The 10,758-nt window shown below is 43.7% G+C and overlaps 1 long non-coding RNA gene across 1 annotated transcript in view; it reads left to right on the forward strand.

Annotated features, from left to right (window-relative positions):
* The window catches only part of LOC108285117, a 237,462-nt gene that overhangs the window by 17,842 nt on the left and 208,862 nt on the right, over positions 1 to 10,758 (forward strand). Inside the window, exon 3 of the long non-coding RNA XR_005195984.1 lies at positions 9,018 to 9,224. This is a non-coding gene — a long non-coding RNA (uncharacterized LOC108285117). The remainder of the gene's footprint in view (positions 1 to 9,017; positions 9,225 to 10,758) is intronic.

Raw genomic sequence — 10,758 nt, forward strand, 5'->3', positions numbered from 1 at the left:
GTCGTGGTTTTTCTTCTTTAAGAAAAACAGTTATGTTTTCAAGTGCCAAGAATAACATTAGGTTACTGAGGATTTCTGGACTGCTTTGGGATTTGTTTTAATGAATAGATGGAAATCATATCTATTTAGCATTAATTTTTATGTGTAAATAGGTACACCCAAATTGCATAAAAGCAGTTCTCTTGAATAAATAAAACATCCTCTTCACCCTGCAAAGCATTTAGCACAGTCCTCTCTCAAAAATTCTATTAATGGCAACTAAAATCATAAGGTTTAAATGTAAAATAAAGAAGGCATTTTTCTTTATGCCAACACAGAAATGAATACCTCAAAACTGTGCAGACCCAAGAGTCAGATACCAAGGGTCCGGTGGAGTCAACATGATGGTCTCTGATAACATCAAAAGTTAGGAATGTTTTACTAAAAAGAATATATGAAGAATAAAGCATTCTTATTTACAGTAGAATTCAAAGTAATAAATGTAGAAAGAAGAATGGAAATAGAAAGTCACCATTAGGTGAAATTATTGTTGCTTGCAAGCAAGTATCATCTAAGTATTACAAAATCTGTTGGTAGAAGTATGAGACGGAGTCTTGCTTTGTTGCTCAGGCTGGAGTGCAGTGGCATGATCTCAGCTCACTGCAACCTCCACTTCCTGGGTTCAAGCGATTCTCTTGCCACAGCCTCCTGAGGAGCTGAGACTACAGGAACGTGCCACCACACCCGGCTAATTTTTTGTATTTTTAGTAGAGATGGGGTTTCACCGTGTTAGCCAGGATGGTCTCAATCTCCTGACCTCATGATCCGCCCGCCTTGGCCTCCCAAAGTGCTGGGATTATAGGCATGAGCCACTGCGCCCAGCCAACATAGTCTTAAAGTGTCTCTCCACAAGATACATTAATTCCAAAAGAAAAAATAGTATTACAGGGGAGAACACTGGTGAACAGACACCACCTAAACAAAGTGATCGAAGTTAATTTCACCAGCACTGAGATACATTGATTTCATGCCCCTCCTGATGAGATTCACTGAGAAGGGCACAGTATTGCTGGTGTAGGATGCTTAACAAAAATGTAGAACCCAAATTGAATCATAAAGAAACATGAGACAGATTTCAGTTGAGAGGCATTTTACAGAATAACTGCTCGGAACTCTTCAAATGTGTCAAGGTAATACATGATTAAGGTAGACCGAGGAACCGTCCCAGATTTGAGGTGATTGTAGGGCATGAAACTAAATTCAACGTTAGGTCTTAGATTGTATCCTGGGCCAGGAAAAGCACATTGGTGGAAAAACTGGCAAAATTTGAATAAGGTCTATCTATTAGGTAGCAGTATAGACCAATGTTAATTTCCTGTTTTGGATAATTATACCATGTTTATGTTAACAGAGAAACCTGGGGGATAGTAATATGGGACTTCTGTGAAGTATTTTGGCCATATTTTTCTAAGTCTGAAATGAATTCAGAATGAAAAGTTGGAAAGAAAGTATCTTTAGTTGGTAATCTGATGTGTGCATGGTAATGAACATTAGGAGTCATAACACGAGCTGTTGTTGGTTCGATTGTGTCTTTCTAAAAATCGTATGTTGAAGTTCTAACACCCAGTACTTCAACACATAACCTTTTTTTGGGAACAAGGTTTTTGCAGATGGAATTAAAGATGAAGTCATACAATGGGCCCCTTGACCAATATGACAGGTGTCTTCATCAGAAGGGGAAATTTGAACAGAGATACACACACAGGGAGAACATCATGTGAACATGGGGCAGAGACTGGGTGGTGCAGCAGAAGCCAAGGCACTCAAAGACTGCCAGCAGGCCGGGTGCAGTGGCTCACGCCTGTAATCCCAGCACTTTGGGAGGCTGAGGCGGGTGGATCACGAGGTTAAGAGATCGAGACAGTCCTGGCCAACATGGTAAAACCCTGTCTCTACTAAAAATACAAAAATTAGCTGGGTATGGTGGCATGCCCCTGTAATCCCAGCTACTCAGGAGGCTGAGGCAGGAGAATTGCTTGAACCTGGGAGGTGGAGGTTGCAGTGAGCCGAGATCATGCCACAGCACTCCAGCCTGGCGCCTGGTGACAAAGCGAGACTCTGTCTCAAATAAATAAATAAATAAATAAAGATTGCCAGCAAACCACCAGAGCTAGGGGAGCGGCATGGAGCAGATTCTCCCTCAGAGCCTTCACAGGGAACCAGCCTTCATGATACTTTAATTTCAGACTTCCAGCCTCCAGAGCTGTGAGCCAATACATTGCTGTTGTTTAAGCCCCTCAGTCTTTGGTACTTTGCTCCAGCAGCCCCAGGAAACCAATACTCCTCTATTTAATGTTTACTGCAAACCTACCATATGCATGGACCTATGTTGAACTCTTCACATGCGTTAGCACGTTTCATCTTCACCCCAGCCCTTTGCAGTAGGTGCTATATATGCTCCCAATTTATAGTTGAGAGAATTGATGCACCAAGTGGATAACTTACCCCAGGTCACACAGCTATTGAATGACAGTGTAAGTTAAAACTTTTGCAGTCTGATACCAACATATTCCTAACCACTATACAATTGCTTACTTCTCTTGGCTTCCAGTTCCAAAGATTTCTTATGGTATGTGAAATGATTGCCTTTGGCTAATTTCTCTATAGGTTCCTGGGATGGAAAATAGTCAAGTGCAGGTGTAAATGCCAAATCCTGTTTCCTTACTGCTCATTCCTCCACAACCAACCCTAGCCTAGTGAAATCAGATGTCTGCCTGTTTGGAAACAATGAACATCTGACTTGTTGGTTTTCCCAAAAAAGCGCATGCATGATGAGCCCTTAAGGGAGAGGATCTGCATTGAAAGTATAGGGGAGCCAAAGATCACCTCCAACGTTAGCTCTTAAGTGGGCTGTTTGGCTGGATCTAGAAACCAAATTGACACCAGACAGAATAATGAGAACAAAACCATATAATTTTTGATGTTTTATTATACATGTACCTGGGTATTTTCACAAGACAGTGAAGTCCACAGGAGTGGCTAAGGCAAGATGTTTTTATACTTTTTAGACAAAGAATGATAAATTCAAGAAGAAATGACAGGACAAAGAAAATCTTCTAGGGAGTCACTAGGAGGTACATGGAAGGTGTGAAACTAGTCAAAGACGAGAGTTACTTTGTTAAGTATATTTATTCAGGTTCATTGCAGCCCCCAATTCCCAGTCTCTGGTGATAAGGGCTATTTTCTTGCGCTGGTATGGTGAGCATATCCCTCTCAGAGGAATCTTGATGGCCTGCTGCATGCAGGAAGAGATAGGCCAACGTGCCCTTTCTGAAACTACAATTTCTTCAAAGTTTTAAATTCAAAATAATATACCAATCCAACATATTTTTGGATGGCATGTTCTTTACTCCTTCAAAAGTAAGCAACTAATTTGTTGTTTTTTTTTTTGAGACAGAGTCTCACACTGTTGCCAGGGCTGGAGTGCAGTGGCACGATCTTGGCTCACTGCAGCCTCTGCCTCCCGGGTTCAATTCTCCTGCCTCAGCCTCCCAAGTAGCTGGGATTACAGGCACATACCACTAAGCCAGGCTTGTTCTGTATTTTTAGTAGAGATGGGGGTTTTGTCTTGTTGGCCAATCTGCTCTTGAACTCCTGATCTCTAGTGATCTGCCTGCCTTGGCCTCCCAAAGTGCTGGGATTACAGGCATGAGCTACCACACCCAGCCAGAGCAACTAATTTAAGTGAAAATTTGGGATTAAACTAGGGCATCTATGTCATGAGGGACTGCATTCTGGAACAGTGGAACTACTTCATGAAAGGAGAGAGCAGACCTTTCTTCTATTTTATAGCAAATAGTCTAACAGAGAAATACCCACAGGGTTTCATTTGTTTGCCTTCTTGGGTCATTCCTTCATTTTAAACCTTATATTGAGCTTCTCTGGGCTTCTTGGCACCAGGATCAGCCAACTGTTTTGAAGAAAACAGTCCCAGTTTTTAGTTAGTCTTACATTCAGGCTTGGCCCTGAGGCAAAAAGTGGGAGGTGAAAGTTTTTGAAGGAAATAGTCTCATGACCCAATTCTTAAAACATCTCCTCATAGGCATTGTCTTCTGAGTGATAGAAGCATCATTTTCTCATATATGCTGGTGATCCCCAGCTCCTCATCTCCAGCCCAAATCTCACTTATAGGCTCTGGACACATACATTCAAGTCTTAATGGCTACCCCCATTGATTGTGTCATATATATGTCCAAGAAATCAAGTGGAACTCATCATCTTTATTCCCCCTTCTGAGATCAAGCCTGCCCTTCCTCTCTCAGTGAATGGTAACACCAGCGACCAAGTTGCTCAAGTCAGAAGTCTCTAGGTTCTTTGTAAGTAGGGACTGTGTTGGTTCTTAGCTGAGGCAATATACTGTGTGTAGTTCAGTCTTTGGAACCTGTACTGTGGAAGGTGCTAATAACTGTGTGTTGAATGACCGAACGAATGCATGGGCATCAGCCTTGATTCTCCTCTCTCACCACTTGTGTCTAGTCAATAAGTTCTATCAATTCTCTCATCCATTTCCTTCAAAGTGGTCTTCTTATCTTCATCCCCACCAGCATTTTCCCAGTCCCAGTGGTCACTGTTTCCCACCTGAGCTACAACTGTGCCCTTTACCTGGTCATCTGGCCTTTTCTCTTGCCACCTCCCAATCTATTTTTTATATAGCAACTAAAGCTATCTGGAAATAACAGAAAGCTGATCCCATCACTTCTTAAAACCCTTCAGTAGCTCCCTGTTGTCATCACGATGAAGCTCCATCTTGGCCTTGCAGATCACCCAATTTCATTTCTACTTATCTCCATACCCTTACTTTCCAACTTTCTCCTTCCTTTCCTTCTCTCGCACTATGCTTCAGCAGAAGAAACTTTCTGCTGTTCTCCAAATGCAACATGTCTTTCTCTCTTCTAGACTTGTGCTCAAGTTGCTCCTTTTACCTGGTAATTCCCCGAATTCTTCAAGACACAGCATGGATACGTTCCGCTTTGGTGTCCTGTTTTAGATTCTATTGCTGCTGCAACAAATTATCTCACATGTCAGATTATAATGTGAGATAATTCTCGTAGTTCTGAAAGTCAGAGATCAGGTGGGCTTGGCTGGGTTCTCTGCTTTGGGTCTCAAAAGGCCAGGGCTGCATTACTTTCTGGAGGCTCTGGGGAAGAACCTCCTTCCAAACTCATTCAGGTTCTTGACAGAAATCAGTTCCCTGCAGTTGTAGGACTTAGGTCCTATTTCCTTGATAGCACCTGGCCCCCTCCACATTCAAGCCAGCAGTAGCATGACGAATATTACTCATGCTTCAAATATCGTCAACATCCCTCTTGCTGCATCTCTTTCACTTTAAGGGCTCATGTGATTTTATTGGTTCCACCTGGATAATCCAGGTTACTCTCTTCATATTCACAGGTTCTGAGGATTAGGGCATGAACATCATAGGTCACCATTATTTTTGCAGACCACAGATGTGTACCTTCAAATCTGGGTTCCATGTCCCTCCCTTGTGCTTCTGTAGCAGACACTTTGGTTGTCTAACCAATGGCTATCTCCAGCTGGAACGGAAACCCTTCTAGCTGTTAGAACCTGACTCGCACTCTGGAGGGTACCAATATCACATTCTCACTTTCCCAGCCTCCTTTATAGTTAGGACGTAGGTACGTCTGCCAGGGTACTCTGGGAAAGGTAGTCTTTCCTGATTAAAAAATTTGTGGCCAGCCAGGCATGGTGGTCCATGCCTGTAATCCCAAGTGTAAGCACTTTGGGAGGCCAAGTTGGGAGGTTCCCTTGAGCCTAGGAGTTTGAAGCCAGCCTGAGCAACATAGGACCTCCATCTCCATGAAAAGTTAAAAAGTTAGCCAGGCATGGTGGCACACACCTCTGATCCCAGCTGCGTGGGAAGCTGAGGTAGGTGGATTGCCAGATCCCAGGGTGCAGTGAGTCATGATTGTGCCATTGAACTCCAGCCTGGTTGGCAGAACAAGATCCTGTCTCAAAAACCAAACCAAACCAAAACAACAACAACAAAACCCAAAATCAAAATCAAAAACAAACAAAAAAGCAATCTTAGAAGAGAACTCACTTTCCAATCTTTATGCACCATGATATAAGAACATGATGTTCAGAGGTACAGCAGCTACTTTGAGGGGTATGTATGAGGCCAAATCCAACACATAGGGCCGGTGAAAAAGATAATTGAAATGAGTCTGGGTTCTTGATGACATTAGCAAATTGCTGAATTAACCTATCCTGCTATACTGTACCTTTAGACTTCTTGTTTATATTGTCCTTATTGTTCCTCTTGCAGCTCAAAGTATCCCAATCAGTAATTCCACAGAGACCTTTTCTTCACCTGTGCTAACACTCACCACACTGTGTTAATGTCTGTGGCCTTGTCTTCAGTCCTCTCTAAGCTGTAAGATCTTGAGGGCAGTCAACCTCCCCACCTTATACATGTATTCTCTCCTGCACCTAGCATAGTGTTTGGCACAGTAAACACTTAGTAATTATTTGCTAAATGAGTGATTAAATGAATGGATGGATGGATGGATGGATGGATGAAAGTTCCCCCTCTCCTTCAATGTCTTCTACTCTAAGCAGCTACTTATCTCCCCATGACCAGAATTGTCACATATGGTTGGTCAGGTTGTGTACCCTCCACAGAGGTACCTGGTTGAGGGGGCAAGCAGATACTGAAATCAAGCTTGCTCTCCCCTCATCAAGCCGTGACCCTGGCATGGGGCTGTGTCTACCTGGAGGAGGGAAAACTTTGCACAAAGTTGCCTTAAGACTCATAGCAGTGCAGTGACAGCCCGGATTCTGACTTTCTTAGTCTGATAGGGTGCAAGCCCTTGCTAGTTCTTTTCCATCCTCCCATGAAGTGAAGCACAGGATCATTGTCAGGTTCCAGACACCATGTTCCAAGGAGATGGGCAACTATTTTGAGAAGCTAATTAGTATTTAAGTGGTTGTGGGAGCTCTTATGTTTTAATGTGCTATCTCTGTCTGGTGACAGACTGGTCATTTTAATGGCAATTTTCTGGGAATTACGACTCAATATAACGGAAACCGCCAAAATGGGAGTCAGGAGACCCAGACTCAAGTTTGAGCCCTGGCATTAATCAGGCTCTGAGTGTTTGGGTAAGTCACCAAACTCTGTCCTTTAGTTTCGTCATCTATAAAATCATGTTCTGCGGAATTTAGGAGTGTTGAGAAGAGACCTTAGGCTTCTCAGTGGTGAATAGGGGACAGAGAAAGAGTGGATGTGAGGCTCCAGCCAGAGCAGCTCTGCTTTTGCCTACTTTATATACAGGACTATAAAAAATTTATTTTAATTATGCAAAAAATACTAATATATTTTCCTGGTAAGAAGTTAGAATGTTGCAGATACAGCTAAAGCGCCTTTGGCCACCATACTCCCGAATTCCTGTGTATCTTGGACTTGCATTTAAGATTTCCATTTGAACAAAGGGACCCCGGCTCAAACAAGTTGGGGGACCATTGGTCTGGTTAACCTCTAAACACCCCAAACACTCAACAAAGAGAAATTTTGGGGAAATGGACAAGCCATGGCTGGAGAATGTTCTACAAGGTTGAGCAGAAATCCATGCAATAATTTGCTGAAGTAGGGCATTTTTCTGGGTGCTGTGATTCCAGGGAGATGTCACTGCTGTGTGCTGGCTGTATGCCCAGGAGAGGGCTGGTGGCTGGGAGGACACAGCTTTCTGAATCAGGACTAGAAGATTTCTGTACATGTCCAAAGTCAACCTTCATATTCATGGGGAGAGAAGAAGTGGGCTTTAGGATTGCCTCTCCTTGTTGGCCTGCTCTGAGAAAAACAATCATGGGAGGGTTAGCAGGGAGAATCTCTTGAGCCCAGGAGTTTGAGGCTGCAGGTTAGAAGCTGCAGTGAGCTATGATTGTGCCGCTGCACTCCAGCCTGGGCGATGGAGCACTGGGTCCTGTGAACCTTGTCTCATTTAACCCCCACAGCACACAGGAGGTGGTGGTACTATTAGCATACTTGTTCTAGAGGTGAGGGCACACCACAAAAAGATAAGGAATTGCCTAAGAGCACAGAGCTGGTAAGTGGTGAGTCCAGGTGTGAGCCCAGTCTCCTTGCTTCAGGATCCAGTGCACACCCCTGTGCTCTGGACTCCTTCCAGGTGCTGTTGCTCTTGCTGTCATTTTAGCTTCATTACACCTATCTGTGTGTCGGACGTGGGAAGGAGGAAGCTCAGTGAATACTGTGGCTTACCTAAAATTTGTCCCTCGACTTTCCCTCTTCACCAAACCCCAGAGCCACTGGCAGAATATTCAGTTCCTTGGTACCCTCCATGCTCGGGTTAGTTCCTTTTGCAAGCAGCCTGATGGGTAGAGGTGAGGGGATGGCTAGTGCTCCTTATGAAAGGAAACAGGGGAGCTTAGTGAGCAGTTGCAGGGCCCTGAAGCTTGTCACACGCTAGCAGCCACCGGGTGGAGAAGCTGCGCATGACCGCAGAGGGCAGGCGCCCTGCCAGGGCGCTCTTGCGCCTACTGCGGAACCCAGGCCTGCGTGAAGGTAAATGCAAATCAGCTCCGCCCAGCGCTCCCCGCAAAAGGAGAGTTTTCAGTATGCACACCTGGTTTTCTCCGCCTTCAGCCAGAATGCTGATTTTATTTTTGCGTTTTATGAGCTGGAGAGAGGGAATTCATTTCCTTGGTATAATATGACCCTCTGGAGAGTCTTGTCCAAATACATTTTGCTCTCAAACGCTGTCCTGGAAGAAGGTCTATACTGAAATGAAACAGAGATGATTAAACTCTGATTTATAGGTAAGGTGAATTGGTAGGTTTATGCCAAATTATTACATCCAGAGAGGGTGAAAGGGAATGAAAGGGCTCCTCTCGAGAGCTGGAAACCTTTGTAAAAAGAAACATTTATGGCGCACATACCTTTAACCCAGTCAGATTATATTTTATTGTATTCACCACCGTTTCCCTTTTCTCTTTCTCACCAGACTGTACAAGCCCTGAAAGCAAGAACTGTGTTCATGGCATCTTGATATCCCCATATGGAGACGTTTTGGAGATTTTATTTATAAGAAAGAGATTTTACACCGAAGAGGCTTTTAAATCTGTTAACAGACTGGACCAGCTTTCTCCTCCCCATTGGCGGGTTAGTGATCCCTCCATGCCAACCCGGTTTTCAGAGACACCAAGGCCAGGTAACAACCAACCCTTCGTACCCTAAACCCTGCAAAAAGCACAAGGTCCAGAATTATGCTTCTTTCAGGTTCTAAGTGGCACAATAAAACTAATAACAATAAGCTTTTAGTTATTGGATCAGTTACTTTTTACTTTACAATAAGCTTTTACTTATTGGATCAGGTACCTTTTAAAGCAATTTCTGAACATTATTTCATTTAATCCTCACAACCACACTATGAGGTAGGTACTATTATTTCATTTAAAGGATGAGAAAACTGAGGCTCAAAGATGTTAAATAACTTGTTCAAGATCACAGCTAGTCAGCGGACGTAGCTGCCATTCACTGAATGCTTCCTGTGGGCCAGGCACGGTGACCATCACATTGAACCAATTATTTATTTCATTTAATAGTGCCCTTGATCCTTAAGAAGTGACCTCCAGTGCTTAGAATTCCAAGCATTTGGTCCTTTGGAGATGAAAATCATGGGAAGGCAGGGTCTTATTCACCCCTGTATCCAGAAAGTTGAGGATGGTGCCAGGCACTCCAAAAATACTGAATGAAAAGACAGTAGAAGTGCTTTCCTGTGGGATCTTCCACCTCTCCCCACCTTCAGGTGAGTCCTGCTGATGCTCAGGCTGCCCTTGGAACAGGGACCTTGGCCACTGTTTCCTTACCTGTAATAATGGGATAAGAATTCCTCCTGCACAGAGTTGTTAGGGACCCAGTGAGACAGCTTCTATGGCTGCATTTGGCCCTTAGTTTTTTCACTTTCTTCTTGAACATGGGAGAGGGAAGACAAACTCTTAAGGGTATGACTCTTGAAGATTTTTTCAGAGGGGGGCCTGCAGGTTAATGTCCTCACATGTCTTACACCTCACAGAGGTCAGCAAAGCAGGGTATCACCAAAGCCCCATCTGGTGTCGTTGGAAATCAAGTGCTCCATGTCTTCACCAGGCTCATGCCAGCAGTGAGGGGCAGAACCAGGTTTTCTGACACCAAACCCCAGATTTCTTCCTGCACTGGCCTGGGTCCTTTTTCTGATTTGGTCAGCAGCGTCTCATAGATGGGGGTCTGAAGTTTAGGAGAGTGTCTTTACTTTTTGGTTAAATCATTTTCTACTTTAAAAATAACTATGGGGGTAATGTTTAATGGGTACAGAGTCTCAGCTAGGGAAGATTAAATTGTTCTAATGACGGGTGGTAGTGATGGTTGCACAACAATATGAATGTATTTAATGCTCCTGAACTGTATGCCTAAAAATGGTTAAAATGCTACATTTTATGTTATGAATATTTCACCAAAATAAAAAAAAATAAGGTCTGTCTTTCTCACATGTCAAGAAATCTGGGGTAGGTAGATACGGGGGTTGGTCCAGCTGTTCCATATGATGCCATGAGGGTCTGGAGTCTTTCTTTATTCTTGTTTCGTTTTGTTTTGCTTTTGAGTTGGAGTCTCACTCTGTCACTCAGCCTGGAGTGCAATTGTGTGATCTTGGCTCACTGCAACCTCCTCCTCTGGGTTCAAGTGATTCTCCTGCCTCAGCCTCCTGA

Source organism: Cebus imitator, unplaced genomic scaffold (genome assembly GCF_001604975.1).
Source record: "Cebus imitator isolate Cc_AM_T3 unplaced genomic scaffold, Cebus_imitator-1.0 Scaffold291, whole genome shotgun sequence".
NCBI lineage: Eukaryota > Metazoa > Chordata > Mammalia > Primates > Cebidae > Cebus > Cebus imitator.